Genomic DNA, 20,000 nt, shown 5'->3' on the forward strand with positions numbered 1-20,000 from the left:
AGCACATAGAAGTGTCATCTTTTAGCCTACTCTGAAACACAGTTGTGTTATGTGCTGAACTGTTAAAACAAATGAGAAATCCTCCAACACCTATTCTGATATTTGGATGCTTTGCAGTATTTTACAGGAATTCTTCCCTGGAACTTCATGAAAATTGTGCTTTCTATAATTTGCGTACACCCAGTAGTCAACATTGATTCCTTTCTGTGTTTTAAAGAAGATTACTTTTTTAAAAAAAAGTTGATTTTCAGTTTTACTGTCTGTTATGCACTTTTAAATGAAAAATGTATATACTATATGCATTATTATAGAATGCATGGAAATCAGAGGTCACAAGAGGGCAGGGATATAAACAAACCCAAAGTTAGGATTTGTATCTATTGGAAAAGCAATCAAGTATAGGAGGGTGGTTATGTGTTTGTGTCAGATTGGTGTAGATCAGTGTTTCTCAAATGGTGAGGCCAGCCTCAGTGGTGGAGACTGGTCTTGTTTCAGGGGAGGTTTAATCAAGTACATCCCCTAGTGTATATGAAGATGCATGCCCACAAACACACAGACAGGGAGACATACACATAAAGACAAACATTCACACACATACACACACATTTTGTACTGCAGGTTTAGTGAATTACTACTGAAATGAGGTCTCTAACCCTAGAGTATACACATACACGGTGTCATCAATAAGTGCACGATACCTCTTCTAGTTGTAATGATAAAAATGGATTTATTGCAAGAAATTAAAAACCACTGAACTGTGTTTAGTGCTTTCACCCAACAAAGTGAGGGCTTCTTCAGAACACATTTGAAAACAACCAACACAACTTAAATTAGAAAATTGGCGCCAAAAAAAATGGCATTTAAAGCCGTATGCATACCATTCACTTTGTTGTACTAATGGTAAGTGGATCAACATATAAATGCACTTCATACTAAACAAATCGGCTGTAAACTGAGTACATTAAATTCATATCTACTACACTTGTACAACAAAGTCATAGTATCACTCGTAGCAAAGACTCATACTTAGTACAACATTTTGTCACTAAAACATTTCATCACAGGAATATATAATAACATCCTGCAATTGTAAAAAAATTAAAAAAAAAAAAAAATCAAAAATAACTGTATGTCATACTATGTATGCATAACTAAACAAAATGACTATAAATCTGTCTTTAAATTTCTCATTCAGTATACATACATCCACTACTTAAAACACCACTATGATCTATCTAAAATACTATTTCAGTTATATTAATGCAATGTAAAATTCCTTAAAAATGTATAATTCATAAACTATACTACTTGAGGAAATAGTAAGATTGAACTCACAAACATGAATCTATTGCATCTCCAGAATGGTTTTGCAAGAAATGAAATCATTGAGTCCAGGTGGATTCATTGCATCTAAATATAGTTGCCACCAAGTTTCCTTAAAACCTAACAGGGTTTTATAGCCACACCCTCGAGGGTCTAAATGGATGATTTCCAATATAGCAAACCTAAATTCATGGGAATCTCCCATCTTCTTAGTATGTCTGTATAATGCATTTCTGGTATCTTTCCTTCTTATACTATAAATGTGGTCATATATCCGTTTTCTAAAACATCTCGGTTTTACCTATGTAAAATCCCAAACATTTGGTACACTTAGCCAGATATATAAGTATTTAGGTGTTACAATTACCACTTTTAAATTTCACTATAGTGTGGACTTCATTTTTTATTGTTATTTTAACTGTTTCTAAGATACATTGGTTACACATCCCACATTTTGTTGTATGTTTCCTTTTGTCTTTATAAATCCCTGTTGTTGATGTTGTCTGATGATGTCTTTCCAGGTACCATTTGATGTTATGCCCCATCCTGATCACAATTCTTGGTTTTACTCCTATAATATCATTCCAACTAGGGTCCCCCAACATCAAAAACCAGTATTTAGTTAATGTATCGATCACCTGCTCTACCTCCAAATTATAAGGAAGTGTACAAGATCGCTGGTATTGGATAGTTTCATTTTCACCATATTTGTGTTTATTTCTTCCTTCATTTAGTCTTAATCTGTTAACTTCTATGGAACCCAATAGGGGTTTGTATTTATTACCCCTTTCTACCATGACATATTGTCCTACTTTTTGCATCTTCTCAATGGCATACCCTCTCTCTTGAAACAAATGAGTTATAAAAGTAATTTCATCAACCATGTCAGTGTAATGGGAGGTCATCTGTGCAGCCTGTATGCATTGTCCCTTAACTATATTATACTTCAATTTCTCCGGATGACAACTCCCATATTCTAGGTAATCATTAGAAAAAGTACTCTTCCGATATATACGGGATTTTGTTTCCCCTCTATGTCTATAAATAAATATGCCTAGGTAAGGTAAACCTACTTGACTATAGGCATGAGTGAATTTCAAGAATTTACTACTGTTGTTAATAAAATCTATAAAACTATATAGATTCTCGATACTGTCATCCCATAGAACATAAATATCATCTAGGAATCTGGAATAATGCCTGATTCTTTTAAAATATTCACTAGGGAACAGAATGGTGTCCTCCCAATCTAGCATTACCAAATTTGCAAAAATGGGTGCACAGGCTGCACCCATTGCCACTCCCCTAGTTTGACGGAAGTGTTTACATTCATAATAAATAATAAATAAAATTGTTGTCTAACATAATTGTCATATACTCCATTATCAAACAAATTTTATCCCAATCAAAATTAGTATGTCTTATGATGCTGTTACAGAGGGTATCTAAACCATCTTGTTTAGGGATGCATAAAAATAAATCTATAACGTCTATAGTGACTACTGTGTATCCTTCTTTGCATATATTTGTCGGATAGTTGCTTAGAAATTCCCATGAATCCTTTACCATATGAACTATCTTGTCATATATAGGTTTTAGCCAGATATCTATTGTTTTGCCTATTGGATACGTTTTAGATTTGCTGCCAGAAACAATAGGTCGAAGGGGTAGGTCTGATATGTTCTTATGAACTTTCAGTATACCTACTAAGGTCGCTAATCTGGGAAATTTGACTTTCAAAAAATTAAATGTCTCATCAGTTATTCTACCATCAATATGAAATTCCTCTATATATGAGTCTATACGCTGATATGCAATATGAACCTCATTAAGAGAAATAGATTCATAATTTCCCGACTGATGTAAAATATCATAAATTTTTTTGATGTGTTGATTGTTGTCATAAATAACCACACCTCCCCCTTTATCTGGCTTCATTACTCTTATATTCTTATCCATTTGAAGGGCCCTTAATGTTTGAATTTCTTCCTTGGTTAAATTGCTTCCTGATTTATTATTTTTCACTTTATGATAAAGTTGGTATATATCACACGTCACTAACTTTTTCAAAAGTGTCTACATAGGGGTGACTGGGAGGAATAAAAGTGCTTTTTTTCTTTGTTTTAAAATCTGTAGTACCACTTTTTGATACCTTTAAACTGTCCTTAAACAAAATAGATAAATTTATTTTTCTTACAAACTTTTTTATCTCACATAACCAATCTACCAAGTCAAAAAAGGGGTTGGGTATATATTTCATTCCCTTTGCTAACAGATTGAAATGTGACAACTGTATCTGTGCACTGGAATATTTGAAAATCTCAACAGTTATGTTGTGTCTTGCTTCATTCTCCTCTGTTGTCTTGTTTAATTCCACTGTTTGCCCTTTCCCCAGTTTTTCTGTTTGGTTTTCTTGTAATACCTTGACTGGTTTCTGTCCATTCAATTCTTGTTTCCATATGATTTCACCTGCCTGTCCCCTAACCAATGAAAATGTGAATCATCATACTGATAATGTGTATTGCCCTGCATCTTAATTCCTGTATGTTGACCATTTGGCACATTGTTTTTTTGTCAACTCACCTTCTTTATCACATATCCATTTATATGCCTGTCCTTTCTTATATTGCTCGATGTCCCTTAAAATCTTCTTATGTTTTCTTTCACTGATGCTTTGCATCTTTCTATCTGCTACAGTGTATTGTTTTTTTATATAATCTCTCCCATTCTGGAAATAACAAATCATTAATTATCTTGTTATGTAATATTTCTATATCCTGGACTAGTTTACAAAGCTTCTCATCATTGTATTTTATTATTAGCCTCATAAAATTGAAGCCACATTCATTAAAAAAATTGATTAAACTCAGAAATGCTTGTATAATTTATATCCATCCCCATTGGTACCTTGAAAAATCTCAAACCCATGGGAACAATTTTTAGATTTAAACATTTGTGCAAATAAGCATTATCAGCTTTCAATCCATTGATTGCATTTAACTTCTTTCCCAACTGATAAATCATATCCTTTAAAGTTCCTAAATTGAAATGATTAGAGGATTAATGACCATCCCCTTTTGTAGAAACGTTGTCAAAATTACAATTATTAGTTAAAAATTTGTTTAAACAAGTGTCCATAGTGTCATTGCCTTGTCCAACTGAATGGTTGTAGGATATAGCCTGTGAAAAAACAGTACCTTTTTGTTGTAAGCTAGTTTTTCCCACCGCTGTAGAATATGTTTTCTGGGGTTGAACTCTCTTCGGTTTGGCACCAGTACGAATAGCTTCCTCATCCACTTCGTACAAAGAAAAATCAAAGGTAAAGTCTGAGATATTGGCTTTGCTGCTATTCAGTTGTTCCGTAATCTCAAAAGCATTCTCCATATCTATCAGAGTTTACCTGAACCCTGTTCCTTGCCCATTAGGTATGTTAAAACTGTCATTAACCTCTCCTTGATGAAAAATATGTGATGTAATGCTCCGGTGATCATTAGGATCCTTGCCCGGATTGACAACATCAATGTTTTTTGATGTGGCAGGTTCACTGTTATTGCTGCTGTTGGAAAACATGGCTTGTGAAGGTTCACATTCATTTTCAGTACCTGTTGTGACCCTGTCTGATTTTACACTCGCCCGTGTAAAATCTAATACTAATTCCAAGATCCTACTGATCTCTGTTTTTAAGGAAGTTACTTCAGCTCACAGTTTTGTAAATTCATCTTGCTCCATTTCTCTATTTTGAGGTGCATTGTCACCGATGACATCCATGGTAAAACAACAACTGAATAACCACAATATTGCTCCCAACTAGTATACACATACACGGTGTCACTAATAAGTACATGATACCTCTTCTAGTTGTAATGATAAAAACGGATTTATTGCAAGAAATTAAAAACCAAAGAACTGTGTTTAGTGCTTTCACCCACCAAAGTGAAAGCTTCTTCAGAACACATTTGAAAACAACCAAAGCAACTTAAATTAGAAAATTGGCGCCAAAAAAAATGGCATTTAAAGCCGTATGCATATCATTCACTTTGTTGTACTAATGGTAAGTGGATCAACATATAACTGTACTTCATACTAAACAAATCGGCTGTAAACTGAGTACATTAAATTCATATCTACTACAATTGTACAACAAAGTCATAGTGTCACTTGTAGCAATGATTCATACTTAGTACAAAATTTTGTCACTAAAACATTTCATCACAGGAATATATAATAACATCCTACAATTGCAAAAAATGTTAAAAAATCAAAAATAATCAAAAATAACTGTATGCCATACCATGTATGTGTAACTAAATGAAATGACTATAAATCTGACTCTAAATTAATTTGTCATTCAGTATACATACATCAACTACTTAAAACACCACTATGATCTATCTAAAATACTATTTCAGTTATATTAATGCAATGTAAAATTCCTTAAAAATGTATAATTCATAAACTATACTACTTGAGGAAATAGTAAGATTGAACTCACAAACATGAATCTATTGCATCTCCAGAATGGTTTTGCAAGAAATGAAATCAGTGAGTCCAGGTGGATTCACTGCATCTAAATATAGTTGCCACCAAGTTTCCTTAAAACCTAACAGGGTTTTATAGCCACACCCTCGAGGGTCTAAATGGATGATTTCCAATATAGCAAACCTAAATTCATGGGAATCTCCCATCTTCTTAGTATGTCTGTATAATGCATTTCTGGTATCTTTCCTTCTTATACTATAAATGTGGTCATATATCCGTTTTCTAAAACATCTCGGTTTTACCTATGTAAAATCCCAAACATTTGGTACACTTAGCCAGATATATATGCATTTTGGTGTTACAATTACCACTTTTAGTGTTCACTAGTGGACTTTTTTTTTTTATTTGTTAACTTTTTCAGGTGCTAAGATCCACATTTTTCATGTTGTTTTTTGTTTGTCTTTATAAATCCCTGTTATTGATGTTACGTGTTGATGTGTCTTTCCAGGTACCATTTGATGTTATGCCCCATCCTGATCACAATTCTTACTTTTATAATATCATTCCAACTCAACTAGGTCCTAACAACATCAAAACCAGTATTTATGATATTTTACATCGGAAAAATTGAATCTATAATATTTAATAATGAGGTTAATGCATAGCCAAGCGTATAGACTCATATATGAGGTAGAGGAATTGATGGTAGAACCATAATTGATGAGACATTTAATTTTTGAAAGTCAAATTTCCAGATTAGCGACCTTAGTAGGTATACTGAAAGTTCATAGAACATATCAGACCCACCCCTTCAACCTATTGTTTCTGGCAGCAAATCTAAAACGTATCCAATAGGCAAAACAATAGATATCTGGCTAAAACCTATTTATGACAAGATAGTTCATATGGTAAAGGATTCATGGGAATTTCTAAGCAACTATCCGACAAATAAATGCAAATGAGAATACACAGTTGTCACTATAGATGTTATAGATTTATTTTCATGTATCCCTAAACAAGATGGTTTGGATGCCCTCTGTAACAGCATCATGAGACATATTAATTTTGATTGGGATAAAATTTATTTGATTATGGAGTGTATGTCAATTGTGTTAGACAACAATTTTATTTATTAGGAAGGTGAACACTTCCGTCAAACTAGGGGAGTGGCAATGGGTGCAGCCTGTGCACCCATTTTTGAAAATTTGGTAATGCTAGATTGGGAGGATACCATTCTATTCCGTAGTGAATATTTTAAAAGAATCAGGCATTATTCCAGATTCCTAGATGATATTTATATTCTATCGGACGACAGTATCGAGAATCTATATAGTTTTATAGATTTTATTAACAACAGTAGTAAATTCTTGAAATTCACTCATACCTATATTCAAGTAGGTTTACCTTACCTAGACACATTTATTTATAGACATGGAGGGGAAATGAAATCCCGTATACATCGGAAGAGCACTTTTTCTAATGATTACCTAGAATATGGGAGTTGTCATCCTGAGAAATTGAAGTATAATATATTTAAGGCACAATGCATACAGGCTGCACAGATGACCTCCCATTACACTGACATGGTTGATGAAATTACTTTTATAACTCATTTGTTTCAAGAGAGAGGGTATCCCATTGAGATGATGCAAAAAATAGGACAATATGTCATGGTAGAATGGGGGAATAAATACAAACCTCTATTGGGTTCCGGAGAAGTTAACAGATTCAGACTAAATGAAGGAAGAAATAAACACAAATATGGTGAAAATTAAACCATCAAATACCAGCGATCTTGTATACTTACTTATAATTTGGAGGTAGAGCAGGTAATTAATATATTAACTAAATACTGGTTTTTGATGTTGGGGGACCCTAGTTGGAAAGATATTATAGGAGTAAAACCAAGAATTGTGTTCAAGATGGGGCATAACATCAGATGGTACCTGGAAAGACATCATCAGACAACATCAACAACAGGGATTTATAAAGACAAAAGGAAACATACAACAAAATGTGGGATGTGTAACCAATGTGCATATATCTTAGAAACAGTTAAAATAACAATAGAAAATGAAGTCCACACTATAGTGAAATTTAAAAGTGGTAATTGTAACACCAAAATGCTTATATATTTGGCTAAGTGTACCAAATGTTTGGAATTTTACATAGGTAAAACCGAGAGATGTTTTAGAAAACGGATATATGACCACATTTATAGTATAAGAGGGAAAGATACCAGAAATGCATTATACAGACATACTAAGAAGATGGGAGATTCCCATGAATTTCGGTTTGCTATATTGGAAATCATCCATTTAGACCCTCGAGGGTGTGGCTATAAAACCCTGTTAGGTTTTAAGGAAACTTTGTGGCAACTATATTTAGATGCAGTGAATCCACCTGGACTCAATGATTTCATTTCTTGCAAAACCATTCTGGAGATGCAATAGATTCATGTTTGTGAGTTCAATCTTACTATTTCCTCAAGTAGTATAGTTTATGAATTATACATTTTTAAGGAATTTTACATTGCATTAATATAACTGAAATAGTATTTTAGATAGATCATAGTGGTGTTTTAAGTAGTGGATGTATGTATTCTGAATGACAAATTAATTTAGAGTCAGATTTATAGTCATTTTGTTTAATTATGCATACATGGTATGACATACAGTTATTTTTGATTATTTTTTATTTTTTTAATACTTTTTTACAATTGTAGGATGTTATTATATATTGCTGTGATGAAATGTTTTAGTGACAAAATTTTGTACTAAGTATGAATCATTGCTACGAGTGACACTATGACTTTGTTGTACAAGTGTAACAGATACGAATTTAATGTACTCAGTTTACAGACGATTTGTTTAGTATGAAGTACAGTTATATGTTGATCCACTTATCATTAGTACAAGAAAGTGAATGATATGCATACGGCTTTACATGCCATTTTTTTACGCCAATTTTCTAATTTAAGTTGTGTTGGTTGTTTTCAAATGTATTCTGAAGAAGCCCTCACTTTGGTGGGTGAAAGTGCTAAACACAGTTCAGTGGTTTTTAATTTCTTGCAATAAATCCATTTTTATCATTACAACTAGAAGAGGTATCATGCATGCACTTATTGGTGACACCGTGTATGTGTATACTAGTTGGGAACAATATTGTGATTAATCCTAGAGTATAATGTATTTAATTTGTTACACAAATCACCGACTGATAGATTTCCATATCTCTCAAGTATTCCTTATTATGAGGAATGTTCCTCATTTGGAGTATTAAAAAGTTCATGTTCCTCAAAGTTCTATATTGAAAGCATCTGCCACATATTCAGTGTTAGGAATTTTTTAACTGATATCCATAATAAAGAGAAATGAATCATATTTATTCAGCAAAAGATTTTTTTATAAGTAAAAAATTGCACATTTTAACCATCCAATGAGCTTCTTAGCTAAAGTTGTTAGTAAGCCGTTAGCAAATGTTTCATATTTTGCACATTTGTTCCACATTATAAGACAGAGTATTCCTCATTTGGAGATGGAAGCAAGGAGAGCTATTTATATTCCATTTATCCAGTCTATCCCCTTTCTAGGTTTGAATTATTGTTTCTTATTGATCTTGAATTTCCTGGGCAATTAAGTAATTTATCTACTGAACAAGTCTGTAGGCAATTTTTGTAACTTTCATTAATTTTTTGATGTATTTTAGTAGTATAATAAGCTACTTGTTATACTTTTTGGTGGTTCTCAACTAAAAGCTGTTGAGGACACAGGAACAGGAAACCACACAAGATGTTGGAAGACCCAAAGACCAAGCTACAACTTAAATGGCACAGGAAAAGGAAAACTAAAGTGCTTCAGTCCTGAGTGTTGGTACTGCATGCTACTACATACAGAGCTGTGAAGTTTCAGCTTTGATTGTAAAAGCAATTATCAGCAATCATCATCTGCCAATCATACCCCTGACACCTTGCATACAGAGTGGCTTCCCTCATCCCCATCCCTACTTATACATCTGGGTTGTGTTAAATTTATAATTAAAAAAGTAAGAAAAATGCTATCAACAACCACTAGTAAACCAAACAACAGCCCAAGGTTTATAAATACACATTTTAGCATACACAAAATAAAAAACTATCTCTAAAGTTTCTCAGTGATTGTTTTTTTTTTTTTAGTTTATGTATGTTAAAAATAGGTATTTGTGATTAAGTGGTATAATTTGTTTAATAATTACAAGAAATGTTGTAAGTAATGTTAGTTGTCCCAACTACATTAATTTAGTTTTGAATACTTAGTGAATTGTTGCTTTAAGAGTTAATTAGGGGCTTTTTCAAGGAACTTAGTGGTTGGTTGCTTTGTGATTTAAGTACAGTGTTACTGTTATGACTTTTATCTGATGAAGTTCCATGTTGAAATAAAATAGGAATGAAATTGCTTATCTAAACCTTGGACTGTTCTTTGGTTTCTGGACTTTTTATTAAATGTATAACTTAACTATACTTCCATGTTGAAGTAGGTAGTGTTTTTGAAGTAAATTGTGTCTGTTTTATGTGAAGTGATTTATTTTTCTTTTTAGTTCTTAGCAAATGGGAAATGCAGTTCACATATTACTTTCTTTTCTTTTTAATTGTATTTTCATTGTTCTTTTAAATTAATTGTGGGTGTGAGATGGGGGTGGTTTTGTTAGGTTACGGTATTTTGGTGTTCCGAATCTGTCTATGTTTTTCTTGTGTAACATGGGAAATGTTGCTTTAATTTTTACTGAGAAACATAGGCATAGTAAGTTTAAGAGAATTTTAACGGAGGTGATGATGTGCTATTATGCAGATAATCCTGTGAGGACACATCACTTAAATAATTAAACTCTGTTGATGCAGCAAGATGTTTGATAAAAAAATATATATTCATAGCACATTTAAATATGTATTTTCTGTGTGTGTGTGTGTGTGTGTGTGTGTGTGTGTGTGTGTCATTCTGTTTATATCTATATCTATCTCTCTCTCAGCCTTTGGTCAACTGGTGCCCTAGGTATAAGGTCTCCACAGTACCCCCCCAACACCACCCTGTGCCCCCATCCTAGTCTAACTATACCATCCATATTACAGAAAATGCACCCTTGCTAGAGCAGTGCCCTAGGCACAGCTGCCTAGTTGTCCTATGCCTAAGGCCAGCTATGTTTTATATATGTGTGTATACATACATATATATATATATATATATATATATATATATATATATATATAGTTCCCTTTCAGAAGCCTGAAACACTATAAGCTTGAAAATCAAAATCCTGAAACCAAAAGCCTGAAAATTCAAAATCCCGAAAACCCAAAATCCTGAAACACAAAATCCTGAAAACACAAATAATGCTAATATGTCACTATAAAGACACTAATATCTACCAACTGACCCTGACCCTAACCCTAACCCTAAGGTCCGTCACTATCGCACACTCACCTGACCCGCGCCCTAACCCTAACTCACTTAAACCACCCCTAACCCCAATATTTGTCACTATTGCATACATGCCTAACCTGCGCCCTAACCCTAACTCACTTAAACCGCCCCTAACCCTAACATAAAACCAACCGCACACTGACCTGAACCCAACGCATGACCTAACACCACAGGGCTAACAATAGCAAAGCCACAATGACGTCAGTATGTCCATTTTGTGTTTTCAGGATTTTGAGTTTCAGGATTTTGGGTTTTCGGGATTTTGAATTTTCAGGCTTTTGGTTTCAGGATTTTGATTTTCAAGCTTATAGTGTTTCAGACTTCTGATAGGGAACCATATATATATATATATATATATATATATATATATATATATATATATATATATAGCTTCACTTTATATCCTCAAAATACTGAAATATCAAAATTCAGTATTTCAAAGCTATAAAGTCAAATATTTGAAACCATGAAAACTCAGAACCATGAAATTCAAAATCTCGTACACCGGAGATTTTGAATTTTGCTCTTCTACTGCACACACACACACACACACACACACACACACACACACACACACACACACACACACACACTCACACACACAAACACAAGCTATCTACTAGATACTGTGCCCCCCACACACCCCTACTTAAATCTTCTCACTTGGAGGCCGCACTAGACACAAACACACATAAAACACCACCACACAAGCTACATTCTCCTCACACACACACACATCACAGCAACAAAACACACTGACATACACCACAGCCCCTTCCCAAAACCCTTAACACACACACACATAATACCTACCTGTATCTATAACCACAGTGAAACCTCAGAAGCACGAAATTCAAATCCGCTGGTATTCGAGGTTTTGAATTTTGCGCTTCTGAGCTTTCGCTGTTCTCAGGATTCCACTTTATGGGCTCGAAATACTGAATTTCGATATTTCAGTATTTTGAGCTTCTAAAGTGAATCCATATATATATATATATATATATATATATATATATATATATATATATATATAAACAATTATATAGTTATATGTTATACATGCTAGTAAAGTAGGCAAAGAAATCTGACCAATCATATTTCTATCTACCTAACTTTCTAGCATCAAATCTGTTCCATGCATGGAAAAAAATCTAGTGCAGTCCACCTCGACTTCACGTTCCACTATACATTCTTACTCCATCACAGGCTTCAAAATCCAACAAATAGTCATAATTTTGAATAGTTATTTAGCAGGGAAACATTTCAAATGCAGAAATACTCAAAAAATCAATCAGGAAAAAAAAACATCAAACACTAGATCTCAAACTGAAATACATTAAGTATTAATAAAAATTAAAAAAAAGAAATAGAACAAAACCTGAATCTGGTCTCTGGTATGGATTAATCAATCTGTACAGTAAGAAAAACACTGCTTCTTTCAACTTGTTCCCAGTTAGGGGTCACCACAGCAGATCACCTGTCTGCTCTTGATTGGCAGTGGAGTTTAACGGTGTCGAGTTGCCAGCCCGGCACCCAACCTTCCACAGGAGGCACACACGTACACACACCTAGGGACAATTTAGAGTGTCCAATCCACCTGCAGCATGTCTTTGGGAAGAAACCAGAGCCCCTGGAGGAAACCCACACGACCACAGTGAGGACATACAGACTCTGCACAGAGGGCACCCCAGCCGAGGATCGAACCGGAAAACCTCTCACTGTGAGGCTGCAACGCTAACCGCTGCACCACTGTGGCCACCCACAGTACAAAAAACACTAAAAACTTAAAATGTAAGAACATTGCTTGATCATGAACTGTAAAAGGTAAAAACATAATCTCTTGAACAAAGTGAAAGTGCAAATTCCACAAAGAAAATGAGGCAAAGTAGAAGAGACAGGAAGTGAATAACATGGAGCCAAAACATTTGCTATAGCAGCAATAAGCAGCCATTCAGCCTAAGATTCAGATTATATGCACTCATGAATGGACCTATGAGGTAAATGTGAGATGAAAAAATTATACCAAAACAGTAGAGAAAGTTAAAGCACTGCATGATTACAAAAGCATTTTAAATCGAAATAAAAAACACACAGAATTACTAAAGAAACACAGTGAAATAAATGCAACATGAAAATTATCAGCTACACCAGCTTATAAAAAATCATGAGGAGTGGGGAGGAATACTTCTTAAATACATTATTTATTCATTTTTTTCAGTTCTTGGGAGTTGCTACATATTTTAAGGTGCTACAAACACATGATCAGCAAAATCAATGATGGGGAATATTATTCTTGTCACATGAGTCTTAAAGATCCTGGTGTTGCTATATTATTGCAGCTGCATTACATAGAAAGCAGTATGCATGTTTGTGAAGCAGTATGTTTGTGCTACTGATATATATGGCATGGTATAGTGTAAGCACCTGTTTACAAACTGGAGTGGTTTAACAGCATATCACAGTTTAACAAAGAGTCCCTTAAATGTCTAAGCAGAAAATTTCAGACCAAACTTCCACACAGTTAAAACACTATAACCCTGCACAGCTGTCAAAGTATTAAAATGGGTGGAGGAACTAACTATTTTACATTAAAATATATAACCACACAACCATACATATACTATTAAATGTAAAATTCAATCTGCAAAATATACAGATGTGCATTTAGAAGTTCAGAAAGGCAGCTGGGGTTGTGTATGGTACAGGTTGGAAGGACTTCTAGGAACTCGCTCAAATACTCCTGGGCATGAGGTAATATTTGTGCCGTGTACATATATATATATATATATATATATATATATATATATATATATATATATATATATACACAATAAAATACTTTCCATAATACTGATGAGTATAGTATGAGTATAATTATCAGAGTCAGTTGTGGGCCCACTCTTGTATAGTCGAACTACTATGGTAATTATTTGCACATCTGAGGCATTACTTGTAGAGATACTTATCTTAAAGAATTTGAGAAGGCGTATATCTAGGTAACACCTAGCACTTGGCAGTAAACAGCCTAGAATGCTGTTGGTGCCCATGGAGCTAGTTTTCTTAGTTTTGAAGAGAAAGGTTAGGAAAGTTGACTCTGAGACTTTGGGTTGGGGAAGAGTGTACTGTGTAGGTGAAGTAAAATTAGAACTGAATCTGTCAGCAAGAACATTGGCTGTTACATCTGGCTCTGAGTAGGTACAGTGAAATAAAAAATCGGTACAGTCGAGCATTTCCCTTCCAAGTTTACTAATACAGCTAAAGAATACCTTGTGATTATGTTTAAGTTTTCTTTACCCTAATTTCAGAGTGGGCCTTGCATTTCATAATAGTATGTTTGAGGGTTTTTCTTACTGGTTTTGGATTTCCTACTGATATGTTGACTTGAGGGGGCAGAGATTTTTCTTAATCTTTTTTTTCCCCTTTTTCTTGTATAGCTTGTATCACCATAATGGATTAATAGTCTATATGCTTCTATTCTTCCACTGGATGACAACATGTACTTAAATACAGCCATCCATAAAGAACTAGAATTTATAAGAATTAATAGTGGCATAGTATTAGGGTTATTGGGAAACTATGCTATTTGTGGTTATCGAGGAGATCAGGGTAATAGAAGGAGTTTGTTTAAGAGCAATGCTTAAAGATTGTGGGATTTTTTTGGAGTGACAACAAGGGTTTAAGGGAGAAGGTCACTGCTAGGGGAACAGATGTTAAGTGTGGGGGGGTGGCATACAGAGGTGCTACAAGTAGGGAATATGCTAATAAGGAATAGATTGATAAGCTTTGCACCTTTGTTGGGAAATGGAAGTATTTCGTCTGGCGAGTTGGCATAGATGAAGTCAAGATATTTCTGGTCATGTTTGTTGCCAGTAACACAGGCTTGCCAGTCAATGGAAAGGTGGCTTCCACAATGAGTATGTTAGGTTTAATGGTCTACCTTTAAATTGTTGTAGGCATTCCATGCGCTTCAAAGCAACATTGAAAGAGATCTGTACTTAGTCACATTTCCAGTGATCCTAAATGCACAATGCATCATCAAAAAAAGAAACAAAACAGAAGTGTTTTTATAGAGAGTCAAGACCCACTTCTAACCCCAACACCCCTGTTAAAATCAATATACCAACTCAAAGACTGCTCAGCAGTGAGAAAAAGAAGAATCTTCACCCTGCTGTACAGTGATTTTCCTAGGAAACACTACATGGACATTATCTCGACACTTGACAAAATGGAAATCAATCTAAAAAGCTGACAAAAAAGAATACATGACCAAATATCACAGAAAAAAAAAAAAATATATATATATATATATATATATATATATATATATATATATATATATATATATATATGTATATATATATATATATATATATATATATCATAAAAACAACCCTAAAAAAATTCTGGTCATCTATATCATCTCTCATCAGCTCAGGTACAAAAACGCATCCCAGTCCATATCCAGACATTCCCCTTCTTCAAATAACTACCTATTTCAATACATACTTCATAGAATGCATAGCCAGCTTAACCTCAAACTCACCTAACACCCCCTTCCACACAGCCAACTTCCCCTACCTTTGACCCTAGCATATTATCTTCAAAAAACTCACCTATTTGCACCTCTCTAATACACATGCAGACAACTCCACCCACTTTACCTTTCAACCAGTTTCTTTATCTCTCATAGAAAAGCTTTCACTTAAATTAAAACCTTGTTTCTCCTCAGCTGACAACCTTCCTTGGAATACTTAAATCTAGCTGCACATGCAATAACGTATGCAATCAGCATTCTTATTAATAGATGAATAAAAGAATCCTGTATACCTAACTTGTGCTAAATGGCACACATTACCCCCTTACATAAAGGAGGTGATTCCACTGATACTACAAACTTCTGTCCTATAGCCATTATGTCCCCTCTCTAAAATTCTTAAAAGATATATTCATCAACAATTTCTCCAATATCTCTTACAAAATAAGCTAATCACCAATACGCAACATGGATTTCGACCAGACCACAGCACCTCAGTTGCATTACTATCATTTACAGACACTGTCAATCAAGCTCACAGCTCTAATAAACTTATGTCTGCAGTATTTCTAGATCTATCAAAAGCCTTTGACATGGTCTCTTATAGTAAATTCCTCAATCAACTTTCCACTCTGGGTCTAGCATCTCCATCTTTTCAATGGTTCTCTAGCTACCTTTCCAACAGACAGCAAGTTAAAAAATGGCAAAGATTCATATTTCCATACCTTCCCACTTTCACAGGAGTTCCACAAGGATCCATCCTTGGTTCTCTACTCTTCAATATTTTTTATCAATAAGCTGCATTCATCTTCTTGTGAAGGTACCTTGATTCAATATGCAGATGACTCTACCATTGTCTACTCTTCAAACACCTTAACATACCTCCACAAAATCACTCAAAAAGCTGTCATCTCCATTCAAACCTGGTTTATAACAGCACAACTCCTACTCAACCCCACAAAAATATAACAGCATAAACCCCACTCAACCCACCTAAAAGCAGACAGCCTCTTTACCCCAAAACCCACACCCCTAACAAAGTGTCTTTCAAAATATTTTCAGTAAATGGAACTGAAATCAAATTAGTCTAGCATACCAAACTATTAGGAGTCATAGTAGGTAATAATCTTAAATTTGACCTTCAAATCCAAAGCAATATAAAAAAAAAACATCAAAACTAGGCATGGTATACAGGAGCCAATATTTTCTGAGCACACCCACAAAAATTACTTGAAAACCTAACTTCTAGCCTCCTACTCTTTGGAGCACCAATTCTAACTAATTTACAATACTCCATAAAAAAACAAATTGAAAGCTGCTACAACAAAATTGCCAAGTTTGCTACTAATTTGTCCCCTTTTATCCATTTCTGTAAGCTCTGCATACTCAGAGCTGGCTGGAACTCCCCCTACACCTCTCCTAAGCCCGCCCAGTTCTTACCCTTTAATCAACATGTATTTTCCAGTAAGAAATCTTAGATGGGAAGACAAACAACTTCTCACCATAAATAATCTGAATGAGTTCCCTGGACAAAGCCTATACTCATATTCAGCAGCAAAAAATGGAACTCCTTACCTCTAACCACCAGAACTATTTCTATCCTACCCACCTCTAAATGCTCTGTAAAAGAATACCTTACAAAATCTTGGACCTGCTTCTGTGCCAACCCTGGCTGAACTTACTCACTATACGTCACTCGCCCCCTTCAACCTAGATCACACTTCACAATTGTCTCCAGCTTCCTTCACCACTCCTTTTTGTTTTCCCCACAACCTTACCTTATTTAATTCATCTCTGCAGACATTTCCTCTTCCTCTTTCTCTTTCCTCCCTACTCACCTAAGCTACCTGAAAACACCTTATCCTGCACTTTTCCTATAATCTGCTTCTCTCCATCCTTCTTCCTGTTTCCTTCTATAACTATAACATGAACACCACTCTAATACGAAGATATTACTCAGTTTCATCTCACTGTCTCTAACCATGTACTCTCTCTTACCTCTTTAAATATCTTATTAGAATTGTCTTAGGTGTCATTAATCTATGTAATAAATAATGTGACTATTGAGGTTTTCCACGCATATTCTCTTCAACTCATGTTATTGTTTTTTATTGCACTCTACTATGAAACATATGTTCTATGTTTTTCTGATTACAACATGTTTTCACTCATATGAATCACATGATACTATGGCAATAGCCCACGCCTGGGTGTGGGTAATGCTGGATTTACCCACAGTTGGTGTGGTTTGGTCACGAGGGTGAAGCCCTTCACCCTCGTGACCAAACAAAGCCAACCGTGGGTAAATCCAGCATTACCCACACCCAGAAGTGGGTTATTGCTATTATACAATGACATTATTTAAGAAAAAAAGAATTACTTTTCTTAAATAATGGCATTGTATAATGCCTTCTTGCTGCCCTTCCGCAGCTGTCTGTTATTCTGCAGCAGTTCTGATGTACTGCGCATGTGTATGCCTTCGCAGTGCATCAGAGCTGTGGGCAAAAGCAATGGAGAAAGCAAGATCTCCGTTGCTCTTTACAAACTGTCTCGCTATGTTAAAGGAGTTTAACATAGTGAGACAGCTTTAAAAAAGCAACGGAGAATCTCCGTTGCTTTTTTTTAAAGCTGTCTCGCTATGTTAAACTCGTTTAACATAGCGAGACGGTGTGAAGCAATGGAGATCTTGCGTTCTCCATTGCTGTTAAAAAAAAGTTATAGTAATGGAAAAAGTCCGGGCGACCGGACCTTTTTCCATTACTATAACTCTGATTTACAACATGCATGCTGACCAATCAGCGTGCATGTTTTTGAATATTAATTGGGAGTCGTATAATTTGTGATTTATAATATTTGTACTTGATGTTTTGTAATGTAACATAAAACATTGCGAGTGAAAATATCTGTACTTGATTTTTGAAATATTGTTGTCATGAAAGGAGATACTGCCAGCCCAGGTAGCTGGAATTTTGTAAATAATTATATGTCATTTGTGAATATTAATATGATTTATATAGAAGTGTAACAAAAGGAGATATTGCCAGACCAGCTAGCTGGAATTTTGAAAATAATTATGTCATTTGTGAATATTAACATGTTCTATATAGAAGTACAACAGAAGGGAGATACTGCCAGCACAGCTGTCTGAAATTTTGTAAATGGTTATGTGTCATTTGTGAATCACAACATGCTTCATGTAAGATGCTTGTGTTACAGATATATTAGAACTGTATGTCATATTGTACATTTGTGCTGAAGAGATATTTTGTAAAGTACTGAGCAGAAATGTGTATACACTACTGTGATTGTTTAGTTGTATATATTTTAACAATGGAAACTACAACACAAGAAGCTAACTTCAAAGAATAGTTGAGATTGAATTACTTTATGACTGGGCCATAAAAAGAGATGTTATAGTGCAACAGGAGACATAATGTCTAGAACTAGAATTTTTTTGTATTATCTTTAAATGTGGTGGAATGTAAATTATTTTATGACATCCACCATTTGCAAAAAGATCTGAGATCTATGTATTTTCACAGGTAGGTGCTGCGTATTACCAGCTGCATCAGTGTGGGGTTTCACCTGGGATAGGCTAAGATGACAAGAAGTGATGTCATCCTGCAAGCTATCCCAGCAGTAATATTTGGGAGATCAATTTATGAAGTCTCCGAGAGAGAGATAGCATTTTGCATTTTGTTTTTGACCTGACAAGAACATCCATCCACTGCATCTGCCTTGTTGTTCTGTAAGTAAGTTAACTAGGGTATTGTAATTCTCTTAGATTCTTTCGGGAATATAGGGAAGTATGTTTTCTTTGTTTATTTGATACTGTCCTGCAATGTTGTTTTAAATATTGCCTGTGATTTTGAACTCTGATGTTACTGTGATCATATACTGAGTATTTTCTTGTTTTTTTATTATTATTAAATATATTTAAACCTTTCATTGTAGCTGATATTTGTGAGACATAGTTAAGTTCAGAGACTATTTGCATATGTTGTGACACTGTAGGCCACTCCTAATAGCCTTGCTCTTGGTCAAACTACCATTTGTATTAATAGTCACATTGCACAGTAAGATTGGACACCGTTTATTAAGGGCCTTAAAGTAGCTGGTAAGGACATGGCTGGTGGCAGTGATAACTACCTTATAGTCTGGGCAAAAGGGGGACTAGCTAGTAATCCTGTATCAGTCTTTCCCAGGTA

At 34.6% G+C, this 20,000-nt stretch overlaps 1 protein-coding gene across 3 annotated transcripts in view; it reads left to right on the forward strand.

Annotated features, from left to right (window-relative positions):
• The window catches only part of LOC122809198 (alpha-tectorin-like), a 919,437-nt gene that overhangs the window by 714,267 nt on the left and 185,170 nt on the right, over positions 1 to 20,000 (forward strand). The window lies entirely within an intron of this gene.

This window comes from Protopterus annectens, chromosome 8.part0, assembly GCF_019279795.1.
Source record: "Protopterus annectens isolate FY-2018-M chromosome 8.part0, PAN1.0, whole genome shotgun sequence".
NCBI classification, from domain to species: domain Eukaryota; kingdom Metazoa; phylum Chordata; order Ceratodontiformes; family Protopteridae; genus Protopterus; species Protopterus annectens.